Source organism: Castor canadensis, chromosome 19 (assembly GCF_047511655.1).
Source record: "Castor canadensis chromosome 19, mCasCan1.hap1v2, whole genome shotgun sequence".
Classification (NCBI taxonomy): Eukaryota; Metazoa; Chordata; class Mammalia; order Rodentia; family Castoridae; genus Castor; species Castor canadensis.
Genome location: NC_133404.1, coordinates 28,979,873 through 29,006,033, shown reverse-complemented (window position 1 = coordinate 29,006,033; position 26,161 = coordinate 28,979,873). Strand labels below are relative to the sequence as shown.

The window sequence follows — 26,161 nt, the reverse complement described above, 5'->3', positions numbered from 1 at the left end:
AGACAGGAAGAAAAAGGGGTTTATTTCCAGAGCAGGTGACCTCTGGGGCAGAGAGGCTGCTTGAGACCTGGCCTTGCTCCTCCTGTCCCTAGAGCTGCAGGCAGGGCACATGATCCCTCTGCAAGACTGACCGCCCTGCAGTGAATTTGTTTCTGAGGATGTGTTCGTGCTGCCTGCTAACTGCCCTCTTACGTGTTTGCTATATTTGGAAGAAGCACCCCGGGTGTCTGCAGAGCCCATGCAAGGACCCCATGATGGGGTGGAAGGTGTCAGTGGATACTCTGAGAAGCCAGGACTTCCTGAACTCTTCCCAAGACGCTGACATTCAGACTGTCCCGTTTTCAATAGTATAAACTCATTTTAAATGTTACCACCACTGTGCAGCCTGCCCCAAGCATACCTGCAGGTTGCTTGCAGCACACGGTACTCAAAGCTGGGAGCTGGACATTTGGTTTAGACTTTCCTATCTCTAGAAGGCCCACTGTTTATTTTTTCTGAGTGTGGAAGAAGTAAAGAGATAGCCTTAGCCTCATAAGGTCCTATCTGAAAAATTTACCAGGGAAGGCAGGCTGTAGACAAGTTCAGATTTGTTCTTATGAAGAGCATGTCCGATTGCAAATGCAGTAAAGTGTGACCATGACCTTGGACACCGACAGCAGCACACAGCACACCTCGGCAGGCCATTACACCACCCATCTGAGAACAAACCTACGCCAAGCACCCAAGGAAGTCAGATGAGGTCCATGTGGCTACTGCTGGCCCCCCCACAAGGCTCCCCAGAAAAAAGGGGCAGAGGTGGGCTGCAGTGTGGGGCTACTTTGTGGAGGAAGTTCATGTTGGAGAGGGTTTCCAGGTTTCAAATAAGAAATGATTCAAACTTTGATATTGAAAACACCCTCACTTGAAAGTAGCTATCTAAAGGAAAATTAAAAGATATTTTAGAGAAATTGGCCTTCAAATTTTTCACTTTATAGATAAATATATCCAATGGAAGTAAAAGCATGAGGTGGGAGAGATAGTTGTGAAAAAAAAAGCAGAGTTGCCCACAATGGCCCAGGGGTGGAAGCAACGCAGTGTGGGCCCCAGTTGAGTGGGTTAAGTGTGGCACATATAACAGGATATACCAACATATGGTAGAATGTTCTTCAGCCTTACAAAGGAAGGAAATTCTGACACAATGTGGATGAACCTGAGAACGTCGTGTTAGGTGAAATAAGCCAGTCACAAAAAGACAATGAGACAGAAAGTAGGATGGTGGTTGTCGCTGTCTAGGGCTGGGGGAAGGGGGAATTGGAGTTAGTGTTTAATCCACGTAGAGTTTCAGTTTGGGAAAATGACAAAAGTCCTGGAGATAGATGGTGGTGATGGCTGCACAACGTGAATGGACTTAATGTCACTGAATTATGAACTTGAAAATGGTTAAGATGGTAAATTTTATATTTTATAGATATACATATATATAACATAAATATACATATATATACATATATAAACATACATATATTAAATCACCATTAAAAACAAACTCTTCTGTCTCCATTTTCCTAAAACTGACTCATCTCCTCTGTCACTGAGGATGAGGGGGACCATGGCTCCAGTGTCCCAGGGACCTGAGAGGGCAAAGTCACAGCCAATCCCAAGGAACAAAGGACAGAAACCAGAGTGCAACAACCCTGCCAGTTGTTACAACACCAGCAGTTCATCTCCCTCCTCTGCCCCATCTATCCTGTGGTTTTCCTTAAAGGAAATAAGGACCCAGGAAGGAGGTAGCAATGTTTCCAGAGATGGCCTGAGTCCCCTGACCTCACCATTACTCTGCAGCCCTGGATCAACAGCAAACACACTGCAAGCTCAGCATCCTGTATCCTGACACCCATCCTGAGTGATGGCTTGGAGACCTATTGGCCGGATGGCCCAATGACCAAGCTCCTATGCTGACCTGAATTAGCTTGTCCCACTGAGACAGGCAGCTTAGCTCAGTGTTCAGAAGACAGGGAAAAACCTTACTGCCAATTAAACACAGACAGAGAGAGACAGGCACTGTCGTTCTGCTTCTGTGACTCAGCCCTTCGTCAGTAATTAAAACTGAAGAAACTACTGATGAGGCAGCTGTGTGAATTCACCCAAAGACCACCCTTCCCCATTGCAAAGCTTTGCACAATTATTTTCATCCAAGCCCTTTAAAAAAATGGCATTTGGGATTTGTTGGTGTGCTGAGGAGGCAGGTGCCAGGGTCCCAGCCATCTCTGCCCTCTCGCTGGCCTCAGTTCCTACTCTCAAAGGAGCAGTGGCATCTGCTTTTCTTTCCTTTTCTCTCCTTCCCTTTCATGCTAACATTTGTGGTTTATAGAATACCTGCTGATAAATGATTTCAGCAGAACTTTCATATTCTGCAAAAACCTCAGAAGCACTAATGTATGGAAGCAATTGTCTGAAAGGAAAACAGGAAGAAGTCATCCTACTCCCTCTCTGCCTGCTCTCTTCCATTCACGATTTGCTCAGACAATGCACACAACAGTGTCTTGTTGTGAAGCAGGAACCCGAGAAAGAGCCACCACCATCCTCCTGGGTGTTTGCTGATAGTCCTGCCAACCCTGACTGCTGGGCAGCACAGACCATTACTTCGTCTTCCTTCTTGGTCCATCTCTTCATCTTCTTGAGCCACTAACAGCCTCCACAGGACACCACTCTGTTCCCCCATTCACTTCCTCAACAAGTATTTGAGTAGCTGTTTGAGGGACATGGGGGACTCATGGGGGGCCAGACATGGTTCCAGGAGACAGGCTGGTAAGGGTAAATGCCACAGAGTGATATGAAGGAGGCACAGAAGAAGCCATCCTGCCCACCTAGCACTCAGAGAGCATAAGTAGGCACAGCCATCTGCCAAACACATCCTAAGATACAACCAGGGACCCAAATTCTTAGAGCTCAATGAAGAAAACATGCTCCCTGCTGCTCTCTCAAGGAAAGATAGGCCAGGATGGGCCCATCTACAGGCAGTGACAATGGGAGGGAGGCAAGGAGGAGGGAGACAGTGAAAGGACCCACTTGTCACCTTGCACAGACCACAGATGGGTCTCAGCAGTAGAGTGAGCATTGGAGCCAGGCTGCTCGCTCTTACCTGAATCCCAGCTCTACGTCGTTGAAAAGGGATTCTGGGTTCAGTGCCTTAATTTCTCTCAGTCTTTGTTTTCCTTTCCATGCAGGAGGGATACTAGCATTCCCCCTGCCCAAGGCTGCTGGGCGGATCAGCGTGGCACGATGCATAGGAAATGCTTCCTAGGGACCTGGCACACAGCCAGCTGGTCAGGTAGCTCTTTCCATATCAGTTCCTAAAGAAAGGCACCAGGGTGCCTCTCACTGTGTGGAGGAAAATGAAGCTCAATCAAGTTGGTTGCCAAGTTAGATAACAAATTCCATTTGCCCTTTAATTTCAAGCTGTTTTTTTTAAAGAAGTAGACAGTCAAAGCCCTCTGTATCCGTGGGTTCTGTACCTATGGATTCAACTAACCTCTACATGAAATAGTCAGAATGGTACATTGTTTCTGATGTGTACTAAGTATAAGATAGGTCTGTAGTGGTTGCAATTATCTCTGTACTGAACATATATACAGACTTTTTTTTGTTTCTTCCTTAAGCAATACAATGTAATAATTACTTAGATAGCTGTTACATTGCATTAGATACTGTAAACCATCAAAAAATGATTTAAAGTATACAGGAGGAAGAGTGAAGGTCCTATGTAAATTCCATCCAATTTTACCTGTGGATTTGAGTATCCATCAGGAATCCTTGAAATGAACCCCCTATAGACACCAGGGAACAATTTACTTTTTTTATCAGTGGTCCCTGGAGGGGAAAAAATAATCCCATCTAGACAAAGCCCCAATAGGTCAAGGTGAACAAAACTGCACTGCTGGCCAGGGCTATATCTGGTGGGCAGTGGGAGGTGAAGAGGGTGCCAGGGTGACAGAGCCACACCCCAGACCACCATCTCTCAGGCAGGTGATACTTCTGAAGTCTGGCAATTCACTGCACTTTCCAGCTCCCTGAAGTGAACTTATTTCTTATCCATTTATTTTTATACGCTCTTTTAAAATGAGTCTGCAGTACATATTTGATTAGAGGCTGAAACATTTTTTAAGTTCTAGACTTCTGATTCTGTAAAACAAATTCATGCTGTATGTCATCTCTTATGCTCAAAAGTCTGTAAAGCCAAGTTCACTTCACTTGGAGCGGGGAGCTGCTCCCCAGGTGCTATGAAATCCTATCTGATGTATGTCCAGCACATGCTGCAGCTGACAGCTGGTGTCTCAACTACCCCCATTGATCCCATGACATGTCCCCTCCAGAGTGGGGACAGGCTCCAGCAACACTTGTATTGCAGCATAACTCAGAGGCCCCACATGCTTTGCTCTCAGAGGGCGAGTGACTACTCTTCATGGACAAGATCATCAGACATCACAGTGAGGACCTGTTGTGGCTGTCATATGCCTTCTCTTACAAATGACCAGCAAATTCACCCAATGGTCCCTGGGCAGATGGGAGCAGGTTGGGACAGGACTGGCTATGATGTAACCCAACTCTAGGGCTGTGGAGTCATTTTTGTCCTCTGTGAGGGTTTAAGTTTCTATAGCAGGCAGGCAGTCTGGCAACAGGGTTTTCTGCATGGCTTTGACCTGAGGCTCAAGCCCACATGCCCTAAAGAAACAGACCAGGCAATGTGGCCCAAGTTACACCATGTGGTCAACACATGGGCAAGGTCTTGGCTGTGTTCTCTGACCTATCCACGGATTATCTTCCATCTCCTACCCTGCCCTGCTTTTCACAGGGTATACCCCTCTCAGAGCCTCTCCAGACCATGGCATCCCAGAGTATGTCTGGTGGCATCAAAGACTCCAGAGTTCTCAGCTCAGCTAGTTGGCTCCTTCTAAAGACTTCCATCCCATTATATCTTCCCCAGTTCCAATGCTAGACACAAACTTGCCAATCACTCCGGTTCTCAGTATTGGTTTAATTACTTCTTACACCATTCTGTACCCTCTTTCTTTCCCAAATCCAAGCTAAGTTTAGCAGCTTTTGGTCTATCTCTGGAGTCTACACAATTCCTCCACATCTGCCTTGCTTGGAAAAACACAAACTGCCTTTCCTTCCATTTCATTACCCGGACATGCTTGTCTGACTATGCCATGGGTGTTTTATGTGCCTGGAGGTTCACTACTGGGGATTGCTGTGTGTGTGGTTTCTCCCAGCACACAGAGGCTTTTGGACAGCCCAAGATCACACAAGGGAAGGAAGGCACAGCTTGTCTGACAGGCTGTCCCGCCCCCAGCACATCAAAAGATGCTGCGTCTGAGTGACCAGTAAGTCATAGCAATGAGCCAGGGACTCCAGATTGGTCAGCTGCTCATGATGGATCGGCTGCTCATGCCTCCCACTTTAGCTGGTCAATAATCTCTGCCACCCTTCCAATGTGAAGTCCAGATTCTCCCACCTAGCACCTTCCATGTGCCTCCAGGCATAGGCACCACCTGTTCCTACCTCATTCCACGCACTACAGCTCTCCAGGCCACTTTTCCTGCCCAGTCCCACAGCTCACAGCCCCCACTGAGCCCTTGAATGCCTGCCCCTGAAGTCCCACAGAAATAAAAGTCTTGCCTAGCCCTTTGGCAATTCCTTGTGTCCTCTTGGCTCAGCTGCCTCTATAATCTTCCCGAGTCAAGAGTGTATCCTCTGCTGTCTCAGTTCTGTGGCTCTAGCTTAAGCCTTCATGGCTCTCCCTTTCACACTCAGAAATATCTTGGGTTGTGCCACAAATGCTGTGGTCATATCATCACACCTTGGAAGGGGCTTCCAGGTCAACACAGCCATCAGGGCTCACTCTGCAGCTACCCTTCCCAAGTCCTCATGCTATCACTTGTCCCACTCCACATTGTCTCATTGTCAACAGGATCACCTTCCTTCTCTGTCACTTTTCTGCCATGGGCACTGAACTTTTGACACCCAGGTAAATGATCTCTTTGATGCCCTGATTCTCTTCCTGACCACTCCATCCCAGCAACTGTGAACAGCACCCAAGGCAGACCCCAGCACCAAAGCCCCTCTCTCACCACAACCCATCCTGGTCATTGGTCCATTCTGCCCCCAGCCCAGACTGATCTCTCTGGGCAGCTGAGCCAGCCAGTTCTGCTTAAAACCTAAGATACCCTTCCCTTCTCCCTTCTGCCACCCCTACATTCCCAGTCCCCACACAGCCACCATTGCACCCTTGGGAGCCATCATAGAGGCCTCCTTCTTAGTACCAGGGTAGCCCCTGCCTCGTACTGCCCACAGCCCAGGCCCACCCAGTTCCAACCCACTGGGTATTATCATCTTTCTTCTCCCCTCTGACAACTCCTCCTGATTCCCTTCTAAAGAGGAGCCATTTCCAGGGTCTCTGTTCCTGGCACAATCTTCCTCTTCTCTCTGGCCCTCTCCCCAGAGGCACCACCCCTGATCTTCTCTCAACAGTAACCCTCTTTATGCACCAGAGCAATACAAACACCTCTGCTCATGCCAGAGGTTGAGAAGCACAGAGCTGTCCCTCAACTACAGAGGTAATGTGGACAAAGTCACTGGAGGTGGAGAAGGTGTGAGTCACCCTGCCAAGAGGTATGCTGTCACAGACTCAACTCTGCACCCAACAACAGTGGACAACAGGCTTCTCCCAGGTTAGGGAGCATTATCAAAGACTGACCCAGTGCCAGGACTTAAAGCAAATCTCCCCAGTGTCAAAGAACTAATTTCCAAGACAGCACAGTTTTTTTATTACAAAGCAATTAACTTAAAAATCCTGCACACTCGGAAATAAACACACTTGTTTATGTAACTCATGGGTCAAAGAAAACATCATAATGCTAATTTAAAATACTCAGAATGGAAGCCAGGCGTCCGTGGCTCACACCTGCAATCTTAGCTACTCAGCTAGGCAGCGATCAGGAGGATCAAACCCAGTCTGGGCAAAAGTTCTCAAGACCCTATCTTGAAAAAAACCCTTCACAAAAAAGGGCTGGTGGAGTGGCTCAAGGTATATAAAGCCCTGAGTTCAAATCCTAGTATGGAAAAAAAAAAACCCAAAAAACCAGCTCATAAGCATTAGTGAACATGACACTGGGACAATGCTTAACCTTAGATGTCAGATTAGGAGAAATGTAAATTCATGAGATTAAATGTGCAACCAAAAAGTTTCTTTCTTTTTTTTTGGTGTGATTGGGATTTGAGCTCAAGTCTTTGCATTTGCGAAGCATAAAAAAGTTTTTTTAAAGTTTTAAAAAATAGAGAAGGAGTTAAAGTTAGGAGCAGAACTGTATAAAAAAGAAAATAAATTTCAAATTGAAAATATTTTACAAGCTGAAAGGAGTTCTTTAAAAATCTAGCAAGAGAGACAAATCCATACCAGTCCTGACACAGAAAATGAGGCCAAGCATGAAGAAGTAATATTATCAATGAAAAGAGAGCTATAACTACAGATAAGGTAGAGATTTAGAATGAGGAAACGCTCTTGATGTCAGGCTGGTAAATTTGAAAACTTAGACAACATGAACAAATGACTAGAAAATTATAATTTATGAAAACTAGCTAAAAAAAGAAATACTTTTAGTACTAGTCAGATTTTACACTAAAGCAATTGAAACCAAGGTTAGACATCTATCTTTCTCACACAGATCAGGCCTAGACAGTTTTACAGGTAAGCACTACTAAACCTTCAAAGTATACATCATCCCAATCTTGCACAAACTCTTCCAGAGAATAGAAAAACAGTAAAATTTTATGAAGCCAGCATAATATTAAAAGCAGACAAGCACAGTATAAGAAGGGAAAAAATATGGGTCACTTTGGCCAGGAATATAGAAGCTGAACTCCTAACTAGAATATTTGAAAACTAAATTCAGCAACAAAAGAAAAAAAATTAGACAATCCATGAGCACCAAGATGGATTTAGCCCATAAATGCAAGAGTATTTTAACAGAAGAAAAGTGAATAGATTTAATTCATTCTGCCAACAGATTAAAGGACAAGCAGGAAAAGTATTTGTAAAATGCAAAACTCGTATGATTAAAAATGCTTAGAGGTTAGGAAAAGAAGACAACTCCTTAACCTGTTGAAAGTAATCTACAAGAACAAACAGCATGGCAGGTGCTGTGCCTCACACCTGTAATCCTGGCTACTTGGGCGGCTGAGATCAGGGAGAATCACAGTTTGAAACCAACCCGGGGAAACAGGTCATGAGATCCCATCTCCAAAATAACCAGAGTAAAATGGACTGGAGGTGTGGCTCAAGCAGTACAGCACCCACTTTGCAAGAGCAAAGCCCTGAGTTTAAACCCCAGTCCTACAAAAAAAAAAAAAGAAAGAAAGAAAAATCACTCTTCATGGAGATGTACTGAAAACATTCCCTTTAAAGTCAAGAACAAGGTAAGAATGCCTGCAACCTATGCTCTTGTTCAGCAAGATACTGAAGACCCTAGCCAGTACCAGCCACAACAAATAAAAAGTTTACAGAGTGATCAGGAAATAGCAAAATTAAAATTATTCACAGATGATATGACCACATAGGAAATCATAACACATCTATGGCTTACATGAGAAAACAATACTTAAACTATTAGAAAAAATAAGAGTTTATAGCAATCAGTCTGGATATGAGATCAATATTAAAAGAATCAACTGTCTTTCTATATACCACATTTAACCACATTTCTATAACTCCACATTTAACAAAAGGCCTGTAAGTCTTGAATATAGGAAATTGTAAAACTTTACTAATGAATACACACATATACACACACATATATATACATGCACACACATTGCTTCTCGGCCTTTTGGCTAAGATCAAGTGCAGTATCTGTTCTTATCAGTTTAATATCTGATCCGTCCTCTATCCGAGGACAATATATTAAATGAATTTTGGGAATAGGGAGATGGAATAGGGGCTTGCACACATATATATGATTTTAATAGTGGGTCTGTCTGAGGGGACTGTGGAGAGGTGGGGGATGCAAAAGAGAGTGATAGAGTAAACAATACTGAGATACGCTGCACCTGTGTATGGACCCAGCATAACGAAATGCGCTGAGAGCTGTTGAACAATAGGGGAGCAGGGCGACAGAGAAAGAGTAAGTAACAGAGTGGGTCATCTTTCTAAAGTACACTATGCACATGTGTGAAATACCAAGGCAAAACCCCTTGAACAGCCAATACACACTCCAAAAATGGAGGACAGGAAGGTAAAACAGGTCCTGTCTTGAGGGGAGGGTAAACAGAGAGGGTGAAGGAGGGTGAGTATGGTTAATGTACTTGGTTTACATGTATGAAAATAGAATGATGGAACCTGTTGAAATTGTTCTAAGAAAGCGGGGAGAGGGGATGATGATGGAGACCGATGGAGGGGGTGAACTGTAAGCACATATGCAAATGGTACAATGAAATCTCTCTCCCCTGTGCAACTAATATATGCTAACATAAATAAAGAGCTTTACTAATAAGTAAAGGATACTTAAAGTCATAACAAGACATACCATCTTCATGGATAGGAAGGTCCTCTATCATTTTAATCTATTTGATCAATTAGATTTATATATTAAATAATACTTCAGCCAAAAATCTGACAGGATTTTTGTTTTTGTTTGTTTTGTGGAACATATCAAATTGATTCAAAGCTAATACAGAAAAAACAAGAACAGTCCCTAGAAGTTCCTAAGAATTAAGTTTGCCCTTGCCAGATACCAAGCCTTATTATAAAACTACAACACTGGAGTCTTTGAGGCACTGAGTCAGGGACAGACAAATGTAACTCACAGAACAGAAAAAAGAGACCGATCCATGCAAATACAGAATACCATTGGTGAGCCAGGCATGGTGGTGCACACCTGTAATCCCAGCACTTTGGAGGCTGACACAGGAGAATATCAAGTACCAGGCCAGCGACATAGTGAGACCTTATCTTAAAAGAAAGATTATCACAGGTGAAAGGAAGGACTAATCAACTGAAGGTACTGAGAGAGTGGTTAGTCGTATCAGAAAAGTAAGGTTAAGGACTCAGGTGTGACGAGTAATATGTCTTGTAGAAGAACATCTGAGAGTCGATCAGAGAGCTTGGATGTGACCCTCTAAATCCACTCTGCATCTTTCCCACTTTGCTCTTCCCCCCAGGGATAAGGATGCCTGGCTGGGGGTTAGCCTGGTAAGGAGACCCTTGGGAAGAGACAGAGGCAGGTGGGAGTGGGGTAGATTGGCTGATTTCCTCCCCTTGACTGTTTCAGCTGCCGCGTCTCTCCCTGAAGACCACTGCCCTTCTCAAGGTGCTTTGGCAACTCAATCTGTCCTTGTAAGTCCCGTCAACATTTCCCTACCTCTTCCTCCTTTGGGGCCAAGGAGGAAAACAGTTCCACTGTTCATAATTTTTGATGGTTCCTCTGAATTCTGCCCACACTTTTGGAAATGGTCTACTTATTAACCTTCCTCAAAGCACCATAGTTTTCGTGTGCTCCATCTTTCCCGCTGAGATCCTGACTGATGAAGTAATTGTTGCAGGAAATGCTCTTAAAATAGGACCTCACAGCTGGGTGTTATGGTACATGAGTGTAATCTCAGCCACTCAGGAGGCAGAGGCAGGAGGATGATAAGTTTGAGTCCAGCCAGGGCATACTGAGTCTCTAGTTCAAAAACAAAAACACAAAAGGGCTAACGGAGTGGTTCAAGTGGTTGAGTGCTTGCCTAGGATGTGCAGGACCTGGGTTCAATCCCAAGAACCAGCAAAAGTTAAAAAAAATGACAAAAAAGGACCTCACAATGGGATTCATACATTCCAGGGGCCCTGGGTAATCAATCACACGTGTGTGTGTGTGTGTGTGTGTGTGTGAGAATATGAGCGATCCACAGTATCTTGGATTAATTGCACTCTCAATTATACAGAACGATACAGGTGGTCACATGGGATGAAGGGCAGAGAGAGACACTGGGAGGACAGGGTGTGACAACAGCAGTGATGGCGGTAAGGTCAGATAAAGTCTCCTTATGGCCCTGAGAGCATCTGGAGCAAAAAGAGCAATTGAACATTCAACTAAGAACACTATGGAAAGCTGGAAGGTCCCATGGTAGCCCCAGAGTGTGACTGAAGGTTCCAGGTTCCATGGAAACACCCAGCATTCCCAGGCCTCTTACAGTTAGGAAGGTGGGGGAAAAAGTATGTCCAGCGGACAGGGAGAGGAGAGTGACTGTATCCTGTGTGCAGAGAGAGCGTTTCACCATTGTGGGTGGGGAGATGGCCTCTATACAACACCTTCCACAGCTGCTGCCCAAGCTGGAACTATTTCTAGAAAGGATGCATCTGCACCCCCTCGCTGTCTAAGCCCATGACATGGGTCCAATCTGGAGGCAAGGAGCTGTGGGAGGAGGTGGCCAATGTGCAGGACAGGAGCCTGGAAGGGGTGTGGCGTGGGTCCTACAACATGAAAAGCAAGGGAGCCAACAGGTGACCAGGCCAGCATGCAGACATGGACACCTTCCTCCCAATCTGGTTTTTTAACGTGCACGGTACACAAGATCAGCCAACCAACGTATAGAATGAACAGAACCCAATGGCTGGTGAGGTGGACGTGCTGGAAGGCCCTGACATCCTGTGTCCCCGTGGGTCTCCAGCTCTTGGGTGGTTTATTAAACCAAGAGGGCTGGACCACCCCATCCCCCACTCCCAGAGGCTCTGATCTAGGAGGCCAGCAGTGGGGCCCCACAACTTGCATTTCTAACCAAGTCCCAAATGCTGCTGTGTCTGACTGGTGGGAACTCTGGGAAATGGAAATACTGGAGGGGGTCTATTATGTAATGTCTGCTAAGTGACCCTGCCCCCTGCTACCTGGGGAGAGCAGGGAGCTGCTCCCCTCTCCGAGGAGTTAGGAAAAGCTTGGGTGAGGGGAAGAGCCTTCTGTGCTCTCGGAGGGCTGTCCTCTCTATCCTGCAATGACCAAAGGGAATTTCTGACAACACTGGACTACCCACTCTGCCTGGGCACTTGGGATCCTGAGTGGCAGAGAATGATGGCAGGCAGGTCTGAGTGACTACACTAGATACAGGGCTGCAGTGCTGTTCATGGTACCTGACACGCAAGACCTGGAAGAGAGGCTCAAATATGAAGATGCGCCTTGGTGCACAGGTGAAGGAATCCCGTCAGCCTGCTGGGCAGGACTCTAATGCAGACTCACAATGTCTTAGGCAGCCCCAGGCCAAGAGGCCCTGAACGATGGCACTTCAGCTGGATCCACAGGGATGTGTAAGGAGACTTTGTTTGCATCTTTCCCAGAGATTCTTGTAGTCACATCTCAGGTGGCTTGCACTGGGAAGGGGGACACCTACACCTCCCTGCAGTTGCTAGTCACAGGGCTCTGAGCCTGCCTTGACCCACTCATGGGGCCTGGTGTTGATGTAAGCCCTCTTCTTCCTCTGAGTGTAGACACAGGTCCACCTAAGTGTGTCCCATACAGTGCAGGTCCTTTCTGGAGCACAGAGTGTGAGCAGAGGCACAGAGGAAGAGCCCTGGATCCATATGAAAAATAAGGGGGTCATGATAAAAAATAAGGGGGAGGGGAGCAGAGTCCTCAATTGCCTTCTAGCACACTGGCCAATACTAGAGGGGGTCTTCTGACCTCCGGTAGGAAGGACTTCTTAAGCAAGAACAGAGAAAGCGCCGCCCATGATGGAAGATCCTAGAGTCATGGGGTGGGCTGCACAAGGGGAAGGGTGCGACCACTTTGTTTTAAGGCATCTGCACTACACAGGTGAAGCTGCACAGCACTGTTTGAATTAAATTAGTTAAAAGTGTATATTGTTAACTAGTGAAACCACTAAAAGGTTGAAAAAAGAAGTATAATTGATAAGAAAGATAAAATGGAATGATCTAAAAGGCTCCTTTATGTCAGAGAAGACAGAAAAAGATGGTGGGGGGGTGCAGAATAAATGCAGCAAGTAGAAACAGCTATGAATCTGGTAGATATTAATCTGGCCATCCTGGATTAATATCTGAATACACTAACTTAAAAACAAAGAATGTCAAAGTGGATTTGAAAACAGTAACCTCTCTGCTGGAAAGAACACCCTGAAGAATGAGAAAAAACAACCCAGTGGATTAGAAAAGTATTTGTGAATCATTTATCTGCTAAGACTCACCTCTAGAATATGTAACAATCAAAGACAAATCAATAAAAATGGGCAAAGGCTCTGAAAAGACACTCTTCTAAGAAGGACATGCAAATGGCCACTAAAGACAAGGAAAAACCCCATCATCACTAGCCACCAGGAAATGTACACTGAGCCACAATGAGTGCTCACTTTGCATCCATGTATGAGCATAATAAAAAGACAAATAATAACAAGTGTTGGTGAGAGTGTGAGAGATTCAAACACTCATACACTGCAGGAGGTGGAAATGGCAAAGGGTCCCCATTTGGAAAACAGCCTGGGAGTATCTCAAAATATAAACAAAGCTGGTGGCCAGTGGCTCACACCCATAATCCTAGCTACTCAGGAGGCAGAGATCAGGGCAATCTCAGATCAAAGTCAATCCTGGGCAAATAATTTGGGAGAGTCTACCTTGAAAGAAAAGAACTGGTGGAATCACAAAAAAAAAAAAAAAAAAAAGGGCCGGTGGAATAGCTCAAGTTGTAGAACACCTGCCCTGCAAGCGTGCAGCTCTGAGTTCAAATCCCAGTGTTGCCAAACAAAAAACAAAGTGTCACCATATGACTCAAGCCATTCTACTTTTAGACATAATCCCTAGAGAAATAAAAACATATGTTCACAGCAGTATTATTCACAAAAAACTAAAAAGGTAAAACAACCTAAATGTTTACTGGTCAATGCCTGGACAATGAAAATATCCATATGTTGGTGTGTTCACACAATGGAATATTATTTAGCAATAAAAATGGAGAATTTATCAATGTTACCACCTGGATGGACCCTGAAAACATGCTAAGTGAGAGAAGCCAGGCACAAGAAGACCATGTCTTATATGAGTCCATTACATGAAATGCCCAGAATAAGCAAATCCATGGGCAGGGTGTAGAGTAGCCCTTGCCAGGAGTAAGGGAGTAGGAGGGAAGGGCAAGTGACTGCCAATGGTGTGGGGTGGTCAAAACAGCCCAAATTAATTGTAGTGATGTTTGAACAACTGTAAACATACTTAAAACCACAGATTGTACCTTTTTTTAATAGGCAAACCATGTGGTAGGAGAATCATATCTTAATAAAACTCTTTTTTTGTATGTTGTATGGAGTTTGGTCTCAGGGCCTTGCACTTGGGCAGGTACTCTAACACTCGAGCCACACCTCCAGCCTTTTTTTTTGCTTTAGGTTATTTTTTAGATAGGTCTCACTTTTTGTGGACTCAGATTCCTCCTACCTATGGCCTTCCCTGTAGCAGGAATGACAGGCATGCACCATATCAGCCTTATGTTGTTGAGAGGGGTCTAACTTTTTACCCAGAACAACCTCACACTGCAAGATCCTGCTGATCTTTGCCTCCTGAGTAGCTGGGATTATAAGAGTCAGCTACCTGCCTCAGCCTAAAACTATGATTTGAAAAACAGAAGGGCTAGTGATATGGCCCAGTGGTAAAGCTAGGCACAATTACTGATACTTATGATAAAGTTACTTCCTCATTTTAATCGGAAGACTCCCATACAGGTAAAATCTGCACATATCACAAACTGGGAAACACTATTTCCCAGACTTGTCACTGACAAGGGATTTGTATCCAGTATACATAAACCATCATCCCAATTCTAGGCATACACCCAAGAGAAACTGACATCTGTGGACAAGAGGTCAAGTATAAGGCTATTCTTGGTAACAATGTTCTTAATTAAAAAAAAAAAATCTCAAAAAGCCATTGCCAAGAGAATGAACAGAGACATTGTGGTGTGGCCGTGTACACTGTGCCATGGATGACTCACAGCCGAGCTGTGGCTGTAGCTACAGTGTGGCTGACCTTCGACCTGTGATGTTAAGCGGGGAGAGAGGGAAGCAAACCCCAGAACACCACACCCAGCAGAGCGTTCTTATAGAGCTTAAAGCAGAACTAAGCAGCACGCTGGCTAAGCCCATCTACTTCTGAGCCACACACACACCGGGGTCCCCTGCAGGGGCTGGAGGTCTGTGGCAGGAGGACAGGTAGAAGAGGAATGTGTAGGTGACATTGGTGCTGGTCTTGTTTGGAGGATGATGGTGGCTTCACAGTCCTGTGATACTTTTTGTAACTAACACATATGTTATGGGAAATAGATTACACGTATCAAATAACAGGTTTTAAAAGATGAAGGAGAACTGAGTGTGATGTCAGCTCTGGGTCTACCATTTAAAACTGGGACAAGTCACTTAACCTCTCTGTGCCTCAGTTTCCTCATCTGTTACACAGGGTCAGGGAGAAATACTTACTTTGTGGAATGGCTGTAAGGCGTAAGTGAGGTCAAGCCCTAGGGGCAGTTCCTTGTCCAGTAATGGTTTGTCACCATCATCATCATTCTTTGTTGGAAGTGACTCCCACTGCCCAATCCTACAGAAGCACTTGCACCTCTCTGAGACACCTTGCCATAGTCTAAGGGACTATGGTTACTATGCAGGCATCTCTGTCACTAGACAGCAAGCCATTGAGCCCAGCTGGCCTGTGTAGGCACCTAGACCACAGCCCAACCCCCACTGGATTACAGCTTAATCTGATCAACATTGAGGGGTAGTTTTTCCCTTGGAATAACACAGGGCTCTCTCTCCCTTTTTCCCTAATCATTCATATGACAGGGGAAGTACAACACAGTCACTATGATGTGTGATGGGACCACGGGTGGTCCCATCTGACCTCTCTTCTAATCCTTTCTCTTTTGCCTGCCTCTTCTACAGAGGTTGTGGAATCTTTGGGGGAAAAAAAAAAAGTCTTGATTTCTAGGACTCTCTTGCAGCTAGCATGGCCATGTGACACAGTTCTGTCCCATGAGAGGTAGGCATGAGTCTCTGGGGGAGGCAACTCTTCTTGAATGAAATAGAAAAAGTCTCCACTCTTTTCCCTTTTGTTCCTAGCCCTCCCTGCCTCCTGTCTGGTACTTTGATATGAGACTTGAAAGTACACTTGCACCATACTGCCATGAGTGACTGCTGGTGAGAACAGAGACCTCCCCACTGAGAGTGGTGAAAGGAGACACCAGGGGACACAGGAGGTCAAAGCCAGACTTGCTGAATGAATAAAAAGTAAAAAGAAAAAAAGAATTCATTGTTTAAACCATTACCTTCTCTTTTTTGCATCTGAATACATTCCCAGCTACTCTTTGACAGGGCTCTGAAGTTAGGTGACCCATGGTGTGATATGCACAGTGTATTACTCCCCAGCTGAAGGCAAACTATCCACTCTCAGAGACAGAGCTTTTAGATTACTGGTTAAATTAAATTGCAACAATTTGATTATTTCACATTTTGACTTTCATGTTGGAAGGTAGACTGTGACTCCAGGTCCTCAAGTTCAATGTCCAAAATCCATGTGAAATCAACCCACAGTGGGTACAAATAATTGGGGTGCCACCCACCACCCTTAGCCTTGGGCTGGTAGTCACAGTGAAGACTGGTGTTAGGTGGCTACCTAGAAGACACTGCTCTCTCTGGGTCTGCACAACTGCACATCCAAACTGATAACAAGGGTCCCTTTCACAGCAGCATATGGAAGACACCATAGATGGCCCCATGCTTCAGGACAGCGTCTACCCTGCATTCGTCACAACAGCCAGCTGCAAGAACTCTATCCCACAGTGAAGGCTGCAAAGACTTCTTATAGATGACTGATTTGACATTCAGGGACATTAAGTGACTCACCAACTGTTGATCAATGCGTAGGCAAAAGTGCTGGAATTGGGTCTAAGTCCTCTGCTTGCATTTTGGCTACTGGCTGTGTTTGCAAGAGCTGCTCAATCAAAATAGTCCTAGGAAATGAAATACACACTTTGCCATTGTGCATTATGGGGAAACTTGACTATTATGAAGAAAGCAGGAGGACTAAAAAGAAAAAAAACACCTTTTACCTTTCTATTTCTGGGGTCCCCCTCAGAACTTCTGCTCATTTAATTAAGACAGTCAGTGCTCAAGGCAATTCATCCTGAGTGATGTCCAGAACAAGTCTGGGGAAAGAATAGAAGTCTAGCACCTCCAGACACACCATGTGTGAAAGGAAGTCTTTGGGCCACACAGCAGACTTCCCTAAGTTTCTTTATTGCCTCTGAGAGGCCAATTTAGGCCAAATGACAGGACCTGGTGTTTTATTTTCTCTTACTCTTAAGACAAAATCCTTAATTAATTAATTCCAAACAGGAGGTTCCCCTTTTGCATTTGTGTTGGTGGACATGAGCCCTGCTGAACAAGCCGGATCCCCAGGGAGGGGTGTCCCACACTGTACTGAACGGAGTGTTTAAGACCAGGCATCGCTCTGCAAGCTAGTTACCACACTCTGCAGACCGGCAGCCTCCCGGCCTCAAGAGCGTGTTCTTAGTCTGGCTTATTTTCTGCCTAGCCCATCCCAAGCTTTTCAACAGTTGCACTCTTCTCCAAAAAGACAAAATGTAAAGGAAGTCATGTATTCAGTCTTCCCATGATGCCTCTCACTAGCTCTGAATTCCCACTGCAGAAGCAGTGCTTTCCTAGTGGACTGCCATTGGCCAGCACCAGGGGGACCAGCAAGTCCCACTCTCTCGGTGTGAACAATCCTCACCCTAGTGATAACCCTAGTAATAATAATATCATTAACAACAACACACTAGCCAGGTGCCAGTGGCTCACACCTATAATCCTAGCTACTCAGGAGGCAGAGATTAGGAGGATGGTAGTTCAAAGCCAACCCAGGCAAATAATTTGCAAGACCCTATGTTGAAAAAACCCTTTGCAAAAAAGGGCTGGTGGAGTGCCTCAAGGTGTAGCCCAGAGGTCAAACCTCAGTACCAAAAAAGAAAAAAAAAAAAAACCTAACACATAAAAAAACGGTGGGGGGGCGGCTGGTGGAGTGACTCAAGTGGTTGAGCACCTGCCTAGCAAGTGTGAGATCTGAGTTCAAATCCCAGTATCACAAAAAACAAAACAAAAATACAGTAGCACACTAAAGGCTCATGGCTCACTGGGGACTGGCACTGTCCCAAGCACTGGAGATGCTAATGACCCGCATTGTTTAGGAGAGCGAGCTGAGGCAGAGGGAGGAGAAGTGGCTGTGGGGTGGGGGGAAGGGGGGAAGACACACCACTGTGTCTGTCCCTGCCTTCATCTATTAGAGTAGCCTCAGAAGCCAGTTCCCTTGCTTCTCACTGAGGGTGTGTTTTAAACGTCTTCCATCAGGGACTCATCAATTCATTCATGTAAAAGGTTTATTTTAGTCCCAGCTTTTCTAATCTGAGTGACTATTTTGTGTGGTGTCCCATTAATGTCCTGTATCAGGAGTCAAAAATCCCTCATTTCATATGCAGGAGGTAAGCCACTGCACTGACTGATGGGGGGAAAGTGAGCCAATTATGGCTATTTACATATGCATCATATTTAATGTAGTTTATTTTGCCAACATGTCTTAGAGCATATTAAGTATTTAATTAGTTTTATTTCCTTTTACCACAATGACATTTTGTCTTTATAATGTAATTAGTGTAATCTCCTTATTTGATCCCCCCCTGGAGTCAGCTTAACGCTGACTCCTTTTTATTATGAAATACTTTGTTTCCTTCCAAGTTTCCTCCTAACCAAGTCTTCCCCCCCTCCACCAACTATTGGGGATTCAGATGCTTGCTTTTTGAGACAGGATCTCACTATGTACCAAGGCTGGCTGGCCTCAAACTCACAATCCTGCCTCAGACTCCTTTGTGTGCTAGGATTATAGAGATGCATCACCACACCCAGCTTAAATCCTTATTTCATGTTCTCCATATGATGTGCTCTAAGATGATTTTATTTCAGAAAATTGTCACATCTTCCCCTCGGTATTAAAAGTCTCTTCTCATCTTCTCATTTTACCACTGTTCCCTATTTTAGTTTAACGTCCCTATTATGTGTTATGTGTTCCAAGTTTTATATCCCTCCGGCATTCATTTTAATAGAATTAGGAGAATCTATAAATAAAAGCCAATTCTTAGAATAATGCTTTCATTCTTCTTCTCTCTCCCCACCACCTCTTCTGGAGCATGCTCTAAATTTACCCGCAGAGCCAGTCAAGGTCTCCTGCAAGGAAGGAGTCTGATCACCACGTCTTTGCTGCATCTGGTCTAAGCCTCTGGGGCACACAAGGGTAGAATTCCAACTCAGGACGCTCCACCCACAGAATAGCTGCTGGTCCTGCCCTTCAATGCCAACAAATCAAAAGAGGCTGAAAAGTCTATAGAGAGTCAAAAATTCAAATCTTGAAACCAGAAACAACAGTGCAGGGCACAAGAGCCAAAGAAGATAATTGGCAAGCAAGCAAAACAGATTCCCGTTGGCTGCCAGGGGGCATCTGCCACCAGCTTATCTCTTCTCCACAGCAAAGTCCTTAAACTGGGAGTCTGGGCTCATTTACAGTTCCCGGGACCAAGAACTAGCAAGTGAGGACCTCAAGGAGCCACAGGAATCCCTTCAGGTCTCTAGGTAGCCCCAGAACACACCCTACAAATGTAAATGCCCAGCCGGGCACTGGTGCTCACGCTTGTAATTCTAGCTACTCGGGAGGCAGAGATCAGGAGGATTTCAGTTCAAAGCCAACCAGAGCAAATAGTTTGAGGGACCCAATCTTGAAAAAAATCCATCACAAAAAAGAGAGGGGGGAGAGGGAGCTGGTGGAGTGGCTCAAGGTGTAGGCCCTGAGTTCAAACCCCAGTACTGCAAAAAAGAAAAAAAAAGTAAATGCCCCAAACCCAGATTCCAAGGGGATGTCTGTGACGACATCATTTGCTCTGCAACTTCTCTAGAAGGCTTCTAATCTTATCTCTGTATCTCCAAAGACAGCCCAGATTTCTCTTAAATCCATCCCCTCCCCACTACACTCTAACAATCTTTTGCTCCCAACATTTTTTTAGGAAATTTTTTTCAAACATAGCAAAGGTGAAAGACAATTCTGGGGCCAGCAAACACCCCTATACTCACCACTCTGTTCTACCATTAACGTGTCACTCTGTCACATTTCTCTCCATGTGCCCACTGCTAGCCCATTTTATTTTCGGTGCACTCCTAAGTAAACTGCAGTTATCAGCACACTTTTCCCTCAACACCTCCACATGCATATCGTTGTCAAGAGCTCACTATTCGCTTATGGATTTTTTTCTTTTGAGGTAAAATTTGCCTGTGAAGAAATGTGCAAATGTATATAACACATTTATTGAACTTGTACACAAGCTTTGTGTACCCCAAATCCCTACTTAGAGTCAGAAGAACCAAGGTTCACCCCAGAACATCTCCCATGAGCCTTCCCGGTCGATCATCATCCCCATATATGAGTTTTTGCCACCACTCCATCCCCGCCATTGGTTTTGTCTGTTCTAGAACTTTCTACAACCAGAGTCATTTAGCTCTGGTACAGTCTTTTTTCACTTGGTATAATGTCTATGGGATTTGTCACATTGTCACACATACTGTAAAGAGGGACTTAAACTGCTTTTGCTGAAAAGTACTGACTTCTTACTTGGGCCGGTGAATTAACTAAAAACAACAGAAAAGCTTGACATCTCCACCTCCATCTTGTACCCGTTGTCCTTTGCTCTGGGCCATTCTCTCCTGCAGCCACTTTGGAATCAAGGAAGGACAGGATGAACGATAACATCTTTATGACAAGGGACCGAAACTTACCCTAAGAAACAGCAGAGCCTTGCAGGACTGACCGTCCCCTAAATGAGGACAATTACCTATAATGACGAGGCTGCACCCTGGAGCCTCTCATGGGAACCGGACTGCTCCCCTCAAGTGATGACAGTGATAACAATGTTTCCGGAAACTTACACTGAGATAATGGTCAACCAGAACACACCTGTGACTGCGACGCTTAACTATGCATGCCTTTATCCTCTGTCCTTAATTCTTCATCTACTTAAACTTAGCTCACGTCTGTACCCCAAAGATGGCTAAAGATGCACTGCGTACTTACTTTGTCTTTTCCCATAAAGTTCCCTTTTTCTGCCTTTCACTGTGCCTCTTTATTTGGGGAGGGAGAGTAGACAGACCTGGCATGTGGAATCCTAGAAGTTTGGGCTTTGGGTTCAAAACTCCATTTTCAATACCACTTGCTTGTTCCTTTTGATTGCATATTTGCATGACTATGTCATACTTGTTTGCATTCGTCTATGAGTGGACTGAAGACACTTAAGGTTTGCTTTTTTTTTTGGTGGTACTGGGGTTTGAACTTGTGGCCGCACATTTGTCAGGCAGGCATTCTACCACTTAAGCCACTCCATCAGCCCTTGGACTTAAAAATGTGATAAAACAAATGAAACAACCCAGGAAACTCCATAACACTGTGGGGAAAAGAAAGTCAGAGGGGTGATAGAGAATGGGACAGGAAGACTGGTGACCCCCTCCGACCAAGAAAAGCACTTGTTGGCTTGAATCTCTCATCACAGCCTGGAGACCAGGCAAGGAAGCCACAGCACCAGTTTCTGCTGGTCCTGGGAAGACCTGGTCGTGTCGTCAATATGTTCCCTGTTGCTGTCCTACTGGACTCGAAGGCTAACGCACCTCCCAGGAAAGACCTGGGGACAAAGGCAGGCATTGTAAGCACTATAGGTTTGGCAAGGAGGCAGCTCCCTCTTAGCTGGTCCATTGTCCCTAATGATCTTTGAGCATCAGTTTCGTGACCACAGTGCATGCAGAAACACGGTCCAGCCCAGGGACTCACAGTCTCATTCATGCAGCCTGACAGGCAACTCAAATAAAACACAGACAGGCAAGGAGAACGGCAATGGCAAACACACAAACAAGCTTCCTTGGCCTCCAGGGAGAGAAAATCCCTCAATGGCAGTGCCTGGCCATTGAAGCCAGAACAGGGAGGTGGGTGTTCAGGAGAGACCCAGGGAGGCAACTGAACGGCCGCCTGGCACAAAAACAAGCCCAGACTGGCACTGCCATGGGGACAGAGCAAGTACAAGGCACCGTAAGTGACTAATTCAGGGAAGGAAGCAATTGCTGGAAAGTAGAACCGACCTGGAATCAGAAAAATTAACTGACCTGAAGATAGGATTCTCTGGTGCTTTCTGCAGCCCTTGAACTACTGACACAAGAAGAAAACAGAGAACCCATCCAGGGCTCTTGGTGAGGGAGAACCAAGAGGGAAGACAGTCCTGGTGAGGTTTGGGAAATGTGTGCACTTAGGACTCCAGTTAAAACAGGAAAGCTGTTTAGATACTATGGGTCGTCACTATATGGGTTTCTGAGTTCTAGTTCCCCAACATGAGCCACGAGGGGACATCTAGCCAGTGTGTCCACACCCACCTCTGAGGTCTCATTTGTGTTTGAAGATGATTTAGTATAAGAAGGAATCAATTTGGTTTTACAATTATCCTGGTGTGACCAGTTATCAGAACTGTGACCAGTTATTCCTCAAAGATAAAAACTAAAAAAAGCTGGAGGAATAAATGAGCTCATTTTGTACAAAGACACAAAACTCTACAGGAACAGAAAGCATCCTTTCCCACAAATGGCTTTTGCGTCTTACGCTACAATGAGGGCTTCTGGGCTGGATGTGGCTGAGCGATACAGTGCCTGCCTTGAGTGTGTGAGGACACTGGATTCAACCCTCATCACTGCAAAAATAAAGGATAGTTAATTTCAAGTGAAGGGTTGTGACAATCTTGAACTGGCAAAGTTGTGGTACATAAACTTGTTTAAGCCACTGAAACAAGGCCAGCTTCTTGTTCGAGGCTAATATTGTCACAGCAAATGAAAAATTAAGAGATATACATAAGAAGACTGTTAATGGGGCTGGTAGTGTGGCTTAAGTGTTAGGGTGCCTACCTACCAAGTGTGAGGCCCTGAGTTCAAATCCCAGCTCTGCCAAAATAAAAATAAAAAAAAAGGAGAAGCAGTTAATGAGCTCAGGATAAAATTTGATAGCGGGATAGAAATAAGGTGCTTTTCCTTTTCCAGAAATTGGTCTTTATTAAGAACACAAATGGAGATTTTTGTTTAAGTTTAAAAGAAAAAAAAACCAGCAGAAGATCAAGATGTGTGTGAGATTGCATGCAATCAATGATGATCAAATACGGACTGTGTTAACATCTGTCCTCAGATAGACACACCTAAATGAACTCCGACTAAGACACGGAGGCAGAGATCCAGGTTTATGGGGTCTGATAGACATGAAGCCACAGGCTTCTGCTGTGACCCTAAGGAGGACACAGAGAGCTAGGACTGGCACATGGTGTGGATAACTGCAGGGCACAGCCCACCTCACTCAACCTATCTTTAAAACTCAGGACCTGGCACCACCACACCAGGCTCGGAGCCAGCATTCAATACACATGTACGGAACAGAAACTGCAGCCACTGAGTGTCTCTGCCCTCTCATGACAACTGAGGTCTGTGTCTGTCCTCACTCTGGCTGGCTGAGCTTTTCCTTCCTTTCCCCCTACCCCTCCTCATTCCCCAAGTCTCTGTCTTGCTCTGTGCCCCAGAGGCTGAGCCCTTCAGGCAACATGGCCTGGCCAAGAAGAGACACCAGAAGGAAGTTGCATCCTTCCCAGAACTAACTAGGTCCCCGTGAGACTGCTAACAATGTGTTGTCCCCCAAGACCCTTCACCCAAGGTGGTTCAGCAGTCCCCAGTCACTGTTGGGGCACCTCAGCCCTTTGGAGTTCCTGGGTGGTCCCTTCTTATGACTCTTTAACCAAGTGGTGGAAAGAGCTGCTTCCCACTGGGGTGCAGACTGAGAGCCCTGCGATCCATCTCCATCTGTCCAAACAGCACTCCCTCCCTGTCCATCTGCCCACCTGTGGACTCCTCAAGGTCCACCTCAAATACCACTGTTCACAAAGCCTTCCCTGAATCTCTCAGGTGAAAACTGCCCTGCTCCTCTCTGTCACCCTAAGGCATTTGGATTCTTTACATTTAAATTCCATAAAATCTTTGAATTCTTAAATTCCTTAAATTCTTGTCTGTTGCAGACAGGAATCTTTTCCTGTTTGTCCCTGAATTACACAAGGTGACAAATTCAAAGCCTTGCAAACAGTGATACTGTATAAAAAAAAAAAAAAAAAAAAAAAAAAAAAAAAAAACAAGCAAGCAAACAAACCCTCTGAACAAAGTTCAAAGGAAAGGGACTGGCAGGAGAAATACCTGCGACATACTTAAAAACAGCAGATTAACACCCTCAGTACAGGTAAAAGACAGAGAGGAGTCAACTGAAAAGTGGAAAGGTGAAGAATATAAATCAGCAATCCAGACGGAAAAAAGTGATTAAATACATGAAGAGATACTTAACTTCAGAAGGTATCACAAAGAAAACAAAGAAAAACAATCAGAATTAGCAAACTCAACAGTTGATTATCTCCACCCCAAAATGATAGCTTCTACCTTCTCTCACACACTTCTGGGGACAGTGTCAATTGTCCCTACCTAGCTGAAGAGCCACAGTCAATGCCTAGCACAGGGTGACATGTATGTACACTTGGACACAGACTTCCCCAAACTCCGGAGACAGACCATCTCAGTTCAAATCTTGGCTCTGGCACTTACAAGCTGTGTAACCATGGATCAGTTACTTTCCCTTTCTGTGCCTTGCTTTCTTCATCTGTAAGATGGGGCCCACAGCACCTACCTCCTAGAGGTCCTAAGAAGATATTTTAAATGAGTCAATATGAGGCAAGCACTTGAAAAATTACCTGGCACCCAGTAAGGACCAGATAGGAGTTGGTGACCATTACTTGTTTTATATTTATTTTTACAGTTATGTTTCCTGTGGAGATTCTCGTGCAAGCGCCCAGAGAGGCATGCATAAGGATGATCGTGAAGACACTGTTTATAGAAGCAAATCAAATGAGCATTCATAGGCGAATGGTGTAACAAAATATGTCATATTCATAAAAAATGCTATAAAACTATCTAGTGAGAATGAGGCAGATGTGTATGATATATGAACAAAGAGATCTTTCCAAGAAGGTTAAGAAGAGCTAGATACAGAAAAACACGTTTAGCAGGATCCAATTAACGTGAAAACTAAAACCTCTGACACACCATGTTTACATGTGCAAATATATATGTACATATTCTACATGTGTGGGTATACATGCACATTTTTGAAAGCATAAAAACAGGACACACATACACTGAGATGTGAACAGTGGTTACATCTGGGGGAAGGAACAAATGAAAGATGAGATAAGGAAAGGAAGGAGATTTGGGGTTCTTCACACATCTGCACTGCTTGAATTCTTTGTGGTGGAAGTATTTATATAATACATGTATAATTTTTTTTTAATAAATAATTTCTAAATAAAATCCTGATGAGTTGAACTGAAAGGATAAGCCATTGGCCCTCTTCAAGGCCAGAGATGTAGGATGGGAAGGCAGAAAAATGGGACAGGACATTGTTACATCAGTGGGAACAGTACCACCCTCCCCAAAAGTCCTGACATTCCAGACCAGCAAGCACACCCACCACCTACAGGCCTCACAAGGATCTCCTGACCTAAAGGTCAGCAAGAGATGAAGCAAATTACAGGCCAGTCACACCATGGCATATGGATAGGTCATTAAAATTACACCATAGAAGAGTTCTGATTGAGTGTAACAAGTTGTAAAATCCATGTGTATAAGACATTTGTGCACAGGTGTGTAGGTGTGGAAATCAGGAGTACAAGCAAGCACACATATACAGAATTAAAAAAACAACAAAAGGAAGTGGTCCAAATTTTAACAGTGATTCCTTTTGGGCGGTAGGATTACAGATGGTTTTGTAGGTTTTTGTTTGTTCCTGTGTTTCCAACATTCCCTGCACACACGTATTCTTTTTGTATTATACTGAGAAAAGCCAAAAGAGCAAAGCATCCTCATCAGGTCCCTCCTATCCTCCAGGGTTTGGTTCTCTCACTCTAGTGTTCACTTTCCCTCACTGTGGCCCCCTCTCCTCCCAGGGGTCTGCTAGCCGGGGCAGGGTATCCAA

General features: G+C 44.8%; 1 protein-coding gene and 1 pseudogene across 2 annotated transcripts in view; one reads left to right on the top strand and one right to left on the bottom strand.

Moving 5' to 3' along the window:
* Pcsk6 (proprotein convertase subtilisin/kexin type 6) overlaps positions 1-26,161 on the bottom strand; it is a 182,607-nt gene that overhangs the window by 144,874 nt on the left and 11,572 nt on the right. The gene's annotated exons all lie outside the window — the stretch shown is intronic.
* LOC141419362 (U2 spliceosomal RNA) lies at positions 8,849-9,016 on the top strand (annotated as a pseudogene).